Genomic DNA, 15,337 nt, shown 5'->3' on the forward strand with positions numbered 1-15,337 from the left:
TTATGCAGACTAGGGACTTCAGCCTGGCTGTGTCATATCCTGTGCAAGTGCCCTGATGTGAGGCTATTGGCTGTTATGGGGTGGGGTGCATGTGTCCCCCCCCCGTTTTTCTCGATAAACTTTGAAAGGGGTAGTTGTTGTTCTGATGCAAAATGAAAGTAAATCTCAACCTCCGTTTTTTTCCACAAAACAGAATTTTTGTTTTCCGACCAGTCCTGCTCCTTGCTTTCATGCAGTGCTTCACCCTCAAGTAGCATCCATCCCTATTGCCATCGCAGTAGAGGAGCAGAGACGAGTTCTGTTTGTGGCAGTTAGATCCCCACAGAAGGCCCAAGCCGAGACCAAAGGCAATGTTTGCAAATGGCTGGTATCTGTGGAACCTAAATGCCCAGGCCTATTATCTGTAAAGTTAGGTTTTGTATTTGAGTCTGTTACAAATTAGTGACCCAGACCTAACCTTTGCTCATTGCTTGAGCCGTCCTGCCAAAGCTGAATGGTTTATTTAGGTACAAAGGATAAAGGGCCTGATTCTCCCCTCACATACACCAATGTTATAGTGAGGTAAATTGCATTCGTTAGAATTACTCCTGACTTACACTGGTCTAAGCAAGAAGGGACTCAAACCCAAGCACTCTACACCCTGCCCCTGAAATGCCTGCCCCAGCAGCTGTGAAATTTGTAATTACGCTGCAAAAGTATGTGACAGCAACACATTTTCCACAGTGAAAACAATGCTCAAAATGGGACCATTATAACTGAAAATGATCCAATTTAACACAAATGGGACTCATTTCCATGTCTCAATGAACTGGGAATGTGTGCAAGTGCTGAACGCTTCAAATGTCATTGTAAACATTTTGCACTTCCCCATCCCTTATGCTGCCATCAGAAAAGTTTGGAAAGTGATGCACATCTGTTGTTCATATTTTGTGCTCTCTGCGAGAAAAGTGGGCACGGCCTTCAGGAAGGGAGTCATCCCGGAGGCCAAAGTTCTCCGGCCATATGTTAGCCTGCAGAAGCAGTATAAAATGGTACGTTAGGAATGAAGTCACCTTTGCCTTGGGAGACATTGTGGTCTTGTAGGATGGCTTGGTTTCATACTAAAAATATTCAAGTATTTTGTTTTAATTAGGATGTGGGTCATTGTGCTGTTCAGTATGTTTTTAGTAAGTGTGAGGGCATTGTGCCGACGATAAATCCTTCTTCCTATAATAATTATTATTATGGGTAAAATATCTCATACGAGTGTGCTTTCTGCTCCTTTTCTGTTTTATTTTTATTAAATGCCTTCCATTTACATAGCCAGCAATACCAAGAAAAATAAAATTCCACAGCTAACTGCAATGAACTAGCTGTCTGCACCAAAATTAATATTTCTAAATGTGAATGATATATAATTCCACAGTAACACATTTTAAATCCTAGTGAGGGAATGATCTCATTGAAAACTTCAGACTGATCCCTACTGCTACGTTGTTCCTTCTCATCTGACACACGACTCCATTCCCAATATCCAATATGCTTATGCACTCAAGATGTGCGTATATGTGCCAGAGCTGATACTATCACCTGCCCTGGAGGCCTTCTTTGCCAGGCATGACTGGGACCTTTCATACCACAGCTGATTGCTATGGTTTATATGTGATGTGTTGCTATTATTTATTTGTTTCTGGTAGTGCCCAGAACCTGCTAGGCCCATTTAAAGGCTTTAATGGCATTAAAGTGAACATTGTCTTTTCCCCCACTTATTGAAATCCTATTTTCTTCACATTGCAAACTCTCCTAAATTTGCAGGGATACTCATGTGCTTCTCCTGTAGTTCTGTTTTGTATTAATTTTTAGACCATCTTTGAATGCACTGGCATAGTCTGTTAAGGAAAGACAATACAACCCTCAGAGTCCTACAGGTTGTGTTATTAAAGACTGAAGGGCCCTGCTCAATACAGAGTGTAAAAACACCTTTGTCTTCTAAAGATAAATATGGAAAATTTCCCAAAATGTTACATCTGCCTCTCTCTAACACAGGCAACGCTGTCTAGAGACAGGAGGTAATAGTAAGGATGACCAAATTTGCTCATGGTGGGTGGGCTTCTCTCTTATTTCCGAGTGATTTTTTTCCCCTTCCCAGACAGATCTGCCAGCTGGGTGGCTAGCTAGCAAATATAAGCTCACTCACCTTTATGTCAAATATGCACAGCTGTGCGTGCACCACCACTGTTGTTCCAACTGAGCTATATTCTCTGTATATACCATTAGCGTGACTTATGGTTATGCCATTTTCCATGGCTCGTCTTAGCATACTTCAGAACCTGTCTGTTAGGGAAAAAAATGTGCTGTGCTCTTTACATGGTAGGGACTCAAGGTAATTTCAGAGAATTTAGACTGTCTTTAGCCGCAGCCCTGAGCAAGGGATGGTATATAAGCTGTACCACTCAGGGGCAGCCCTAGGAGGCACTGTGCCTCACCAATATCCTTCGGAGGCACACTTCCTTCCTGCTGCTCTCATGCAGCACTGGAAGAGAGAAGTATGTTACTGCAGCCCTTGAAAGAGTGCATCTTAGTGCCTTGCATCTGGGCAGTGAGCAAGGGGGGAGGGTGGAATCAAAGCTCCACCCAATTCCCTCTCCTGTCTGCCACCAGTGCCTACACACTTACTCACAATAGGGAGTAGATAAGTGACGGGGATATGCTCCTCACCAGACTCAGACCCTGCAGCTGGGTAAGCCTTACTCAGGAAAGCAGGGGTGTGGAGGTCTGCTTCCCCTGTGTCTTGAAATAAGGCTTAGGCATTATATAGCCCATAGTGGGAATTCTCACAAAACCTTGAGAGAGATGTCCTGTCTCACAGTATCTCACAATGGTTCCACTGTGGAAAACCATTATTTGTGACTGTCCGCTATTTGTATCCTTATTTAGTGCCTTTCCTTCTGGAGAGCTGCAACCCAAGAGCTGTGCAGAAATCTCAGCTGCATTGGGGTGTGTGTGGAGATATCCTGTGTCAGGGACAGTTCCGACAGACAGTCTGCCTGTGAAGAGATGAGGCATGCGAGGCATCTTTGTTGGTGCTGATGGGAGTGTCCCCGATTTCTTTTTTGGAGTTGTGGTGTGCACTTCCCTCCAGATGCCACCAATTGGTGAGCAGGGGTAAGGCCATGACCCCAACCCTTTTAACAATGCAGAATGTGCCATTGTGGGGTATCTTGCACCACTGTATGTGTTAACTGTGCCCCATCCCCTTGCACTCCACAACAAAGAATTGTGGGTTAGAATTAAATGTTGCACTGTACCGTTCCTGCATGAGTGACACAGAGGGAATTCAAACACGAATGGATAAAAGTATTTTTCTGGCAGGATGCACAATATGTAGGCTTATCTGAGAATGTCTGTTGCTGGAAGACAGGAATGCTTGATTGTAACAGTAGACACTGGAACCAATGGATAATGACCCTTACTGTGACAAGGCTATAACCTTTTTAAACCATGACCCATGTCAGCACTCCTATGTGTCACACCTTTATTATTAGTAGCAGGAGTGGGGAAATTACCACTACTTTCTTGCCAGTGTCACATCTTTATTACAGATATAGAAAGAAAGTCTGCTTGTCTGCTTCTATATGGTACCCCAGGGCATATGTTCAGTTCCTCCTAACAGAGAGCTCTCTGTTTTCTGCTAAGGTCAGCTTTGGTCATTCTTTGCATAAATGCTGGCCATCCATTCTAGTTACAGCTATACCTGAGCAGCTAATGTGTTCAAAACCTGTGCTTATCATGCATTCATCAATCAGTTTTCTTTGTTCCTTTCTGTTAGTCTCCCCATGATTTTTCATTCACCTACTTTTGATTGGTGTACCTTAACAAAGGCAAAATATGTTGATACATTGCAATTCTTTATAGCATGTAAGTGACACACAAGTCATAGAATAGCAATTCCCATGTAGATTCCTCACAAAAAAAACACCCCGTTTGACAGAGGGCGCAATTAATCTGTACTTTGGAATCACAGAATCATAGCACCTTAGAGTTAGAAAGCACCGCAAGGGTCATCTAGTCTAACCCCCGCCAAGATGCAGGATGTGTTGTGTCTAAAGCCACATGCCACACAGTCATCATCTCTTAGAACAAGGAGAGCGTATGTGAACCATTACCCTCCGTCCCCATGTACTCCAGCAAAGCAATAAGATGTGGATATTCCATCAAGCCCCCAGTTGATGAGTTACACCTGAGTGGATCTGTTGAACAGCAATCATTTCACCTAAAAATAAGTTAGGTCTCCCACAACGTGCGGTCCGTATCAGGATCAGTCTCTCTCTCTAAGGCACACAGTGCTCATGTGTCAAATCAGCAACATACGTGTTGCAGTGCAAAACAGGGGTGGGTGACATCATAAAAAAAACTTTGCTGTTGGACTCAACGCTTCCCAGTGCACGCACGAGATTCCGAAGAGGCGAAAAGACTCGTTGCAAAGCCCTTGTGCCGCAAGAGCCTTGGTGTAACTTCGCTCCTGCAGCCACAGTCCTGCCATTAGTTCTGCCTGCCACCACGTATTGCAATTAGTCACCCTACCTACGAACATCACCCAGCCTCTCCACCATTCCTTATTCCTGCAAAATGCTATGGTGATGGATGCATAAAAGATCAGCTCCCTTGGTGCAAACTTGGTGCCTGCTGATGCTTTCTGTACCGTTTCCCCACTGGATTGTGCTAGCCATGTTAGCAGCCATGCTACGCAGTCCCATGGAGAGACAGGCAGAGGTGGCCCTCACCCCACCACCACCGGGTGGTGGAAGGGGGCTCCTACATGTCAGACATGCCAGTGTAGGTCTGTCTCCACCAGTGGAGTATCAGCAAATACCTTCCTCTTCTGCTCAGACAGTGTGCACCGTACTGTGGGAACATATAAGGGTATGGAAACAAACATTCCCCGCACCGCACAACTCCTCCCCCTTCCAAGTCTCTGGAGCCCAGATCAGCAACTGTAGTGGCACTGACCCCAAGGATGGAGCTGCTCTGGGATTCTCAGTACTGCTCACTAGTGCAGAATCTAATTACAAAGTAAAAAATGATCAACTGCTAAAACACAGTAATAAAAAAGACTGTTGGATTAACTTCCCCCCACCCAAAAAATAAGAAACAACCCCAAAACACAGAGCGCCAGTCTCTCTATGCCTGGAACTGACCATGGAAGGGAAGGCACTGAGGGAACTGGAACTTCACATCTTTATAAAACTGCTGCTCTGAACGCCCAATGCTGTGAAAATATGCTCCTGTGGGCACCACTGTCTGCCGTGTTTGGATGTGCATCCCATGAGTGGATTGATACAGAAACATTACCTACCTCTCAGGAGATGATCAATAGTGCACTTTCTAAATCCCAACCGTATCGTCTCTTTAGATTGTAAATTTTATAGGAAAACAGTGATAAACCTTTGAGAGCCATGGTCTTCACAGAGATTTCCCAGTACTTCTAATGAAAACATTGAGAAGGTATGAGTGACTGCAATCACAGGAATTCCATGCTTGCAGTACTCAAGGGGGGGAGGGATAGCTCAGTGGTTTGAGCATTGGCCTGCTCAAACCCAGGGTTGCGAGTTCAATCCTTGAGGGGGCCATTTAGGGAACTGGGGTAAAAATCTGTCTGGAGATTGGTCTTGCTTTGAGCAGGGGGTTGGACTAGATGACCTCCTGAGGTCCCTTCTAACCCTGATAGTCTATGAAATGTAGTCTCTGTAGCTGCTATCACATATAGCCAGGATATGTCTGCTTCCACCCCTATCCTATCCCCAGCATGTATGGGAGTAAGCAGCTTACAGGTCTGCGGTTTAATAGATTGGTGTTGAAGGGGCCCTTTAAGTTTTAGCTTCAATTCCTGCCCCATGCCATAAATGAAGGGATGGGGTGAGGGAGGGTCAGTCAACAGTTTCTGAATCCTGTGCCATGACAGGAGAGGGAAGCCAAAGGAGGCCTTCCCTCTCTGCCATGACATAAGAGGAGAGGGGGGTGGCAGAGTCAGAGCAGAGATGGCAGGAAGGCGTGGCTGAGAGGTGGGGCCCAACCTTGCTAGCAGCTGCAGGGTTTACTGTTATGGTAGCTCTGTACTAGCTAATTTATAGGATAGCGCTACTATTGATGTACCATATTATAATTACTTTATCAAAGGGTTTTGCAAGATGCTTCTCACCACAGTGTGCAAAGATATTTCCACTGGAAATGAAATTTAAAACCTTATTGATCTATGTCTTTGATTATTTTTTCAGAAATGTTGATGAAAATTCACTAAAACATGTGCACTTTCATTTTTTTTTCCAGCTTGAGTGTCCTATTTTAGAACAAACCCCACAGTGTATTTTTGTAGTCTTGAATCTTGGAATTCAAAGTTTCTTGTGACTGAACATCACGTCACATTGTTGAATTTTCCATCTTGTCAACTTGCATAGTTTTTCTAATGTGAAATAGCCACTTTGCAGAAATTCGCTGGAAAAATGATTGGACACGCAAATGGCCTGGAACACAACAATACAGTTTGTGAAGAATCTCATTCAAAAAGCGCAATTGCTTTCAACCAGCCCTAGTTACAATATATACGTTGGCTTCCTCTTTCAGTGAACACTGAGCTCTTGCAGCAAGTCAATGACTGTGTAGGAAATAGAACTCAGGAGTCTTTCTGACTCCCAGGCTTCAGCTGTAACCATTAGCTCTCTCTAATCCTGCTCCCACACTGGAGTGGACACTTCATATATTTAAAATCCTGGAATTAAAAATCTCTGTGGCAATTTAGGGCCACTCCCCATTTGCCATAGGCTCCTGACTAGTCTAATTGACTTCAGTTGATTTTGGCTCTTTATAGCCCGAGGTTTTTAAAGCTTTTAGTACAACAGAGCTTAGACATTCTGTTCTCCCTTGTGTTAGTCAATTATAAATGTGACATCTGCTGTATCAACATACTGTGTGTGTTAGATTTTATGTTTCAAATCCTTGCCGAGACAAAGCCTCCTGCATTAGAAAAGGCATCTGAATGTTAAAATAAAAACGCGTATTTCCAAGAGCAAATACCAATTTTTTTTTACTTAATAAAATGTAATTGTAATATTTAAAAAGGGAACTAAAGAACTGGTATAAGCATACTTGCCGAGATTCGGAGTTTGTGTAAATCAGCATATCTTTGGAGCTATGCCACTTTGCATCAGTTGAGCATCTAGCTCTTTAGCTAGAAGTGTACAGTGTCACATAAGATTAGTTTACTATACATGGGCCAAATCCTGCTTGTTGTACTCATGTGAGTAGATCCAAACAGGCCCTGTGATTGAAGGAAAAGATCCAGACTGGCATTAAAACAATAGACTTATGAACACATAAAATAGCCCACCCGGATGCAATGTCTTGTTATATGTATTTGCCCTTCTCACTGTGCTTTTGTATAAATTATTGTCAAATAATAAACCTGCAGAATATCTTGTGCTTGGGCAGTTTCTTCCACTTCTCTCCAGTTCAGTCAGCCTTTTTCTTTCAGTCTTTATTGGTGTGTGTGTGTGTATATGTATGTGTCTATATACTGTGGTATATATTTACATATGTAAGAACAGTTATATTTCATCTCATTCTTTGCAAATACTTTATGTATCTCACTTTTTCCTATGCATGTGTTTTGTATTTGTTCTTTCACTTCTTTAAATTACTCGGGGTAAGTAAAACCTCCAGTAAAATCCTGTGAACAGTCTGCAATTTTCTGATGCTCTACAAAAGAGATTTCAAGGTAAAGATTAATCCAAACATACCTGATTAATGGAAAAAGAAAGTTTAGTGAAAAGTGCTGTTCAGAATATATATCTAGATGGACATCTATTAACTCAATGTTTACCTGAACTAGTCAACATTTTTTAGGATCAGTGATTAGCGTCAAAGATTTTAATGGCATTTTAAACTATTTTTGAGAACACGGACATTCTATATGTAACTTCTACTACACTATTTGACAGGTAACCTTGCCTGTCTGCCAACTCCTCTTTCATGCTTCTCTCATACTATTGCTTTAAAATTTTTGTTTCTGCAGGAAAAGACAAACAGTTTTTACATTCTCTTTCTACATATGGTATTCGTTAAAACAGTACAATGAAGTTGGTTGTGGTGAATGTTCTTTTTAAATTTTCTTTAAAATTGAGGCAAAAAATAAACGTATTTACTGTGCCCCCTTTCCTTGCAGTATATTTCCTTTTTTAAAGCTCCATTTGTGTTCAACAAGACAGCCTCTTTTCTCCAAGATTAACATTTCTTATGATTGTTCCTGACAGAGGATTTACTTTCAGAGGCCCTGCTAAGGATAACCAAAAAAGGGCATGTAGCAAGACACTTTTGGCAGCTTGCATGAATTTTCGGAGCTTTTTAGGTCTTGGTTTTCTGATGAGTGGCTTCCTGAGCATGCCTAGGGAATGACAGGCATCTCTGCAGGCAGGCTGGACCCACCTTGGCTCAAGCCTAGTCATTGGCTGCTTATTAGAATAAATTGAGAACAATGCATACCACTGGCTGCCAATTGTAAACATAAGGGATATGTAGTCACTTAGCTTTGACTTTTGGGAGGGGCCAAGGAAAGTCTGTAAGTTGTATTGAATAGGGCTGTGTGTTAGGCTGCTGGTGTACCTTTCTTGCTGTGCTCCTGCCTAAACAGCCAGTTATTCGTTTCCTTCCTACTAGTTGAAAACTTTTCAGCTGCAGAGGTAAGGGATTAAGATACTCTTTCCCCCACCCCAACAATCTGATTTGACTGCATTTGCTGTTTAATGTCTATCCACAGTGCATGTTAAATGTAACAGAGCTGTGGAAATATACTTAAAGTGCCTGCAGCTTTTCCCCTTGGCAGATGTTCATTGTGAACCACTGTTAGTGAGAGCAGATTTCATATTTTGTTCTTCACAGAGATGCTTGCTTTGCGTAGTGAGTGCAGAACGGAAAGGCTTCTCATGTGCAGGATAGCCCATTGTTTGTTTGGAGGGAGGCAGAAACCCAGTTGGGCCAGCATTAATGAGTCGGTACCAGGCAGTGGTATTCTTGGGGACGCTAGCCCATGGAACAAAAGCCTATTCATGTTTTCTTTTAAAGTGCATTTAAAGGAGTGATTGAAATAAGATTTTGCAGGTTAACAGACTGACTTGCTTTTCATTTTGCAACCTAAGAGCCAGGCTATTAAAGTAGCACAAATCTAAAGGCAGAGCAGGCAGGGAAAACATTGTCACTGATTTGATATTTGCTAAAACAGATGTCTATTATGGCTGTCTTTCAGAAAAGTATTGTTGACAATAGACTGCATCCGTTTTTGTTTTCAGATTTAACATGCACAGCAGCATATTTCCAGAATGTTTCTTATGAAGCAGTCTTTCCTGTGAAAAGAAAGGGCGGTGGGGGAGAGACCCAAACTGTTCATGGGTGGGACTGGAGCTGTGTGTGTGTGTGTGACTGCTATTCCAGAAAGAGAGGAAGCAGACTTTCATTTCAAGCTACTTTTGACATGCTCGTACAGTTGTGTTGTGCAAGCCTGATAGCTGATACTAGTGACATTTTGTGTAGCATGGAATTCCTCATCGGAAGGAATGATGGGGGCATAAAGATAGAGAGGAGCAAGATTAGCTGTAGAATGATAGGGGGGTGGGTGGGAGGAAGACCTGATAAATCTTGACCAAACCCACAGATATGTCAAAGGTGATTATTCTCCCATGCCCTGTTTCATTTATTTGTGGCAAGGATGCACAACATAATTTTTTTAAATAACTTTTCTACAGCATGTGGCTTCCTCTGAGCACTTCATGTTTTCAGGAAGGTTTCCCCCCCCCCGCCGCCACACTAAAAGGTTTGTTGGAGAATATTCTATGAAAATGACACATTTTTTCCCTTGGAAACATCTGGAAGAAACAAACTATGGGGGAAGAATTTCTTTTGTAGTGTCTTTCATATACCATATTCTAAATGAATTTGCTAGTACAGCTAAGCATTAAATAAGTCGGAGATCAGCACCCTTTCTTTTTCTAATTATATTTAGAGGTTGGGGGGTATGCGTATGTATGTGTGCCTGTACAATGTTTGTTTGTTGCAATATTTTGCATTTGGAATTGGGAGATATCAGGCGATTCTGAAATTGCTTTCTCCAAAACCAATGGTCATTCAAGGGACTGACAAAAAATCATTTGTTAATGGAAGTGGCTTTCTGAAAAAGGGGGAGCAGAGTTATCAGTATATTTGGGGAAGCTTATGGGTCTGTCTGTCTGTCTTCAGATGACTGTTTAAGGAGGATAATCATATTCAATAAAACCTATACATGTAACTGTAATGTTTGGCATTTGGTTGTCATGATGGTACTGGGAGAAATATTGGACAGGTTGTTTGAGAACAGAAGGCAAATTGAAGTCATTTGTATTTCTTGAAAACTTCTCATTGTTGCACCATGAAATGACAAGGGACCCAACCCAATCTTGCAGCCCATAGTCACATGATTAGTCTTGGGTGAAATCAGTACATTCCTTAACAAATACACGATCAGACTCAAGGAGAGTAGATGTAACCGCTTGCCACATCTAAATACACTTTGACAATGAGCAATGTAAAAGTATATTGAGAAGATAAAGCATTTCCTGCAGTTGCTACTTAATACTACTGCAGCACTATCTTTCAACACTAAATAGCATAAAGGAATGGAAAACTCAATATTTTGCACTCAGTATCATTATGAAACATTTTGAATTTTACGGTGCAGATGGTCAGTTCCCTTCCATGCAAGGTGATGCAGAGGGGAAAAGATGCACTACAATGGGGGTCTCTGTGTTCCTCAATTCCTCATTCACTGGGTCATGTGCGGAGGCTGCAATAGGTGTGTTTGCCAGCAGTGTTTCATATCAGTACAAAGTGTGGAGGGCAGTATTGTGAATTCAATGAAGTTTACTGCTTCGGCGGTGGTTAAAGGGCACCTGTGTATAGAGATGACATGAGAGAGGACACAGTGGCAGTGATGGAATGAACTCTCCTTATTGAATAGCGATGGGACCAATGACTCTAAGAGCTAGGAGCAGGACACGATAGGGCAATAGCAGTGGGCATTCTTCTTTTTTGCAGACTGCTAGCAGGGACAGTGGTTTTCGTGGCATCGAGACATGGGTGCCAGTTACATTGTCTGAACAGGTTGCTGTAGCACACTGGTTCCCAACAGGGGGTCTGCGCCCCCCTCGCCCCGCCCGGGAGGCTATGAGCAGGTTTCAGGGGTCTGCCAAAATAAACTGGGCTTCAGTCCCGAGCAGCGGGGCTCAGGGAGGGAGTGCCACCTCCATCCCCTGACTTACCTCAGCAGGCCACCAAGCTTGTCTGGGTTGGCCGGGATGTGGGGGGTGGGGTAAACCAAAAATTGCAGCGTCACTGCAAAAGAGAGATCTCCCCCGCTACAAAAAGGGGTTGCCTCACAGCCATTGACTTAGTGAGCAGGCAGCAGCTAGCCAAGGATACATATCATTGCTCTGCTCTGCACTTCAGGGAGCAGGGCCAAGTGGAAGGCAGAAATCTGGGGGGCATGTGACCCCTCATGTCCCCTCATTCATCGCCTGTGGTTGGGGTTCTACAGGTTTGTCTATTTAAGTTTAGGGGTCCCTGGGTAAAAAAGGTTGAGAAACACTGCTGTAGCGGGAGCCCCACTAGCATTGCCTCCACCTCTCCCCATACACAACTGGAGGTGCTGCATCCACTGTACTGTAATCAAACTCTGGTGCATGAGTAGGTATGGAGGGCATCCGTGCACAGCACTGCTTAACAGCCATGGCTAGCCTAACATGATACTGCTGTCCCGCATTTCCTTCTGACCGCTGGTGCAATGAGTAGACCAACAGGCATCAAAGTACACTGCAACTAACTAACTGGATATGCTCTAAAACATGCTCTTGTTATTTCTGGTAGTTTTTTTTAAAAGTGGATTGTATAGCTGGGACAGAAACAAACATTTTTCTTTGCCAACACTCCCCCCATCTGCTCACCTTTCTAACAATCTACAGGCTTTGTGCACATGAGCATTGTCAGAACAGGGGGGAGTTCACTGGTCACATGAGGTGGCATAGTTTGTACTGTTTTGCATAGTGTGTGGCGTATTTTCTCCTCTTTTCTGCTATAGCAAACTGCATAACAATAGGACCCTACTGTCCTAGGGCCTTAAAATTCCTCTTATCCTGCAGGAGATGGGTTGCACAACAGGGTAAATTCCATTGTATAACACTGAGTTCCTGCGGGATTTCTTTCCTATAGAACAAATGGAATTTCAATATTCCAGGACTGTATAAACACTTCTTCTTTTTCTGTAGTTTGCATTTGACATTTTTTGTGGTTACATGGGCAATAATTCATATTGAGTCAGGTCTTCACCTGGTGTAAATTGATGTAGGTCCATTAAAGTCAATGGAACTATGCTGATTTACATCACCTGAGGATTTGACCCACTGAATTTAGTTACTATGCAAGAACAAAGAGGTGAAAGAAAAGTGTGTGTATATAAGGGTATGTCTACACTAGAGATGGAGGTGTAACTTCCAGCTCAAGTAGGCAAACCTGCACTAGCGGGTTACCAATAGAAGCATAGCTGTGGGGGCATGAGCAGCGGGACTGGCTAGCTGCCCCAAGTACATAGTTAGGGTTTCAGATGAGATTGTAGCCCCTCTCACCACTTCTGCTGCTGTGGCCATACTGCTGTTTTTAGCACACTGTCTTGATCAGAGCTAGCCAGGGTATGTCTACCTAACAAGGAAATTATACCTCCAGCTCCAGTGTAGACAGATTTTAAGAAAGAGAGCAAGAGGCTGAGAATACAGTATTAGCTGTCAATCTTCAGTACCTACATCAAATCCCATGGGAACCAGAGAAAGGGTGTGTGTGTTTGTGTGTGGGGGAATACCCCCAAAGTTACTATTGTTTTCTGGGTCAAATCCTACAAATCTTCCATTGTCTACAAGGGGAATTTCATGTATCGAGGGTTTGCAGAATTGGACCCCAGATGAGCAAAACCTGAGGCAGGCAGGATGACTATTTTAAAGAATGTTAGTAGACTGTTAGCTAATGCTATGCTACTAGTCAAAGTAGGTTTCATCCTTTAAAAAAATGCCTGTTCTTTATAATAACTTAATGGAAACTCTCATAACAAAATAGTTGTTTCCTTACTAAAATTCCCTTCATCAGATATACATACGGATTTGTGTGCGCACACACAGATAGGTTTGCTTGGATTGATACTGAGCTTTTGGCTATTTTAGAAGGAAATTTTCTTTCACAACTGACTGTGTGGTTATTGGGTATAGCTGCATTTTAGCATCTGTGGCTTGTACATATAATGTCATATACTGTGTGAGTGCATGTATGTAATTATAGCCATTGCTGGCCTCAAAGAAAATGGTCAGAGAAAGATTTAACTGAAGCTGAAATTTGACTCAAAGGCATTTGAAGATCAGATTAGATTTGACCTTTCTGGATGAAACATTCAGGTCATTGAGGTCACATGACTGTTGAACTATGTAACTCTTTATTTTCAGCTTTCTTCTGAAGCTTATGTATAAATTAGCTAATCAATATCAAGTGGAAGGGAAGATTTGAGATATTTTGTTTGGCAACATTTAGACTTAAAAAAAATGTGTATACCTCCTACTGGTCCCAAAATATGACTTGATAAATCCAGAAGACTAGGGTACATAATTTATTTAGATAGTAAACTGAATATATATGTATAACCAATATGATTATTATAATTTTGACCCTCACTAAAAAATTCTTTTGTCTTTTAACAAATGTTTTTTGGGAGTGAATCTGGTACTGGTGAATGCGGGTGGATTGACAGCCCTTTCAACTAAAGTTTATCTGCAGGACTGGCAAAGCAGTAGCAACGCAGACCCAACAGCACTTCTCTTCCAAAGCATCTCAACCCATCCGTAAGGGAATGTGTGACGAGATCCATCTCCAGGCCCATTCAGTCTTTCATCTCTCAGCTTGCATTGCCAATGAGCAGGGGTGAAAGTAACTTAAAGGACTTACTGGTACTCCGGAGTCCTGAGCGGGGGCGTGGCCTCAACCGGAAGAGGTGGGCCCTCAACCGGAAGAGGCGGGGCCTTTCAAGATTTAAAGGCCCTGGGGCTCCGGTTGTGTCTGGGAGCCCCAGGGCCTTTATATCACCCCAGAGCTACCAGCTGTAGAGGCGGCTGGGAGCCCCAGGGCTCAGGGGCGAATTAAAGGGCCCGGGGCTTCGGCCACCGCGGAGCTCTGGGCCCTTTAAATCCCCCCCCAAGCCCGGCTGCCGGAGCTCCGGCGGCGATTTAAAGGGCCTGGGGCTCCCTGCAGTGGCTGGAGCCCTGGGCCTTTAAATCACCACTGCGGAAGCCAGTCCAGTCTGGCACGGCGTACTGGCTCTTGCCGGTATGACATACCGGACCGGACCAGCTTACTTTCACCTCTGCCAATGAGAATGGTATATAAACAGTAGCAGTCGTGGTGGAGCACTAGGTAGAATTCTAATCTTTTCTCTACCATCTTTTCTCCCCAGTGTATTTGACTGGACAGAGTTAGGGAAACCGTTTTTAATTATTGAGTGGACTGGTAGTCATGTTCTTAAAATGTCAGAGTAACAATCAGGAGATCTGGGTTCTGTTCCAGGGTCTGCTATAGCCTTCTTGCAAATTATTTCAGCTTTCTGCCTCAGTTTCCATATCTGTAAAATAAATCCTTCCCCTATGAACTGGGTAAACTAAGCTTATTAAGGCTTAATTCATTCCTATTTTGTAACATGCTTTGAGGTCGTAGAATGGAAGTCCAAAGCGGTGCTGGTAATACCTATTTTTGAGAGAGTCTTTTAGACACTATATGCTATGCAAACAACAAGGAGTCCGGTGGCACCTTAAAGACTAACAGATTTATTTGGGCATAAGCTTTCGTGGGTAAAAAACCTCACTTCTTCAGATGCATGGCGTGAAAATTACAGATGCAGGCATTATATAATGACACATGAAGAGAAGGGAGTTACCTCACAAGTGGAGAACCAGTGTTGACAGGGCCAATTCGATCAGGGTGGATATAGTCCACTCCCAATAATAGATGAGGAAGTGTCAATTCCAGGAGAGGCAAAGCTGCTTTTGTAATGAGCCAGCTACTCCCTGTCCCTATTCAAGGCCAAATTAATGGTGTTAAATTTGCAAATGAATTTTAGTTCTGCTGTTTCTCTATGAAGTCTGTTTCTGAAGTTTTTTTGTTCAAGAATAGTTACTTTTAAATCTGTTATAGAATGTCCAGGGAGATTGAAGTGTTCACCTACTGGCTTTTGTATGCTTTACACTCTGCTTAATGG

The 15,337-nt window shown here is 43.0% G+C and overlaps 1 protein-coding gene across 3 annotated transcripts in view; it reads left to right on the forward strand.

Annotated features, from left to right (window-relative positions):
- Window positions 1–8,459: 8,459 nt before the first annotated feature.
- The window catches only part of CALD1 (caldesmon 1), a 253,423-nt gene continuing 246,545 nt past the window's right edge, over window positions 8,460–15,337 (forward strand). The window contains exon 1 of one of the 3 annotated variants that reach the window (XM_026652189.2): window positions 8,460–8,711. The gene's annotated coding sequence lies outside the window, so the exon portion shown is untranslated. The remainder of the gene's footprint in view (window positions 8,712–15,337) is intronic. The other 2 variants (XM_026652186.2, XM_024209149.3) reach the window with 2 other exon arrangements.

The sequence above is a fragment of the Terrapene carolina genome, unplaced genomic scaffold, assembly GCF_002925995.2.
Source record: "Terrapene carolina triunguis isolate 2854851 unplaced genomic scaffold, T_m_triunguis-2.0 Scaffold112, whole genome shotgun sequence".
Classification (NCBI taxonomy): Eukaryota; Metazoa; Chordata; order Testudines; family Emydidae; genus Terrapene; species Terrapene triunguis.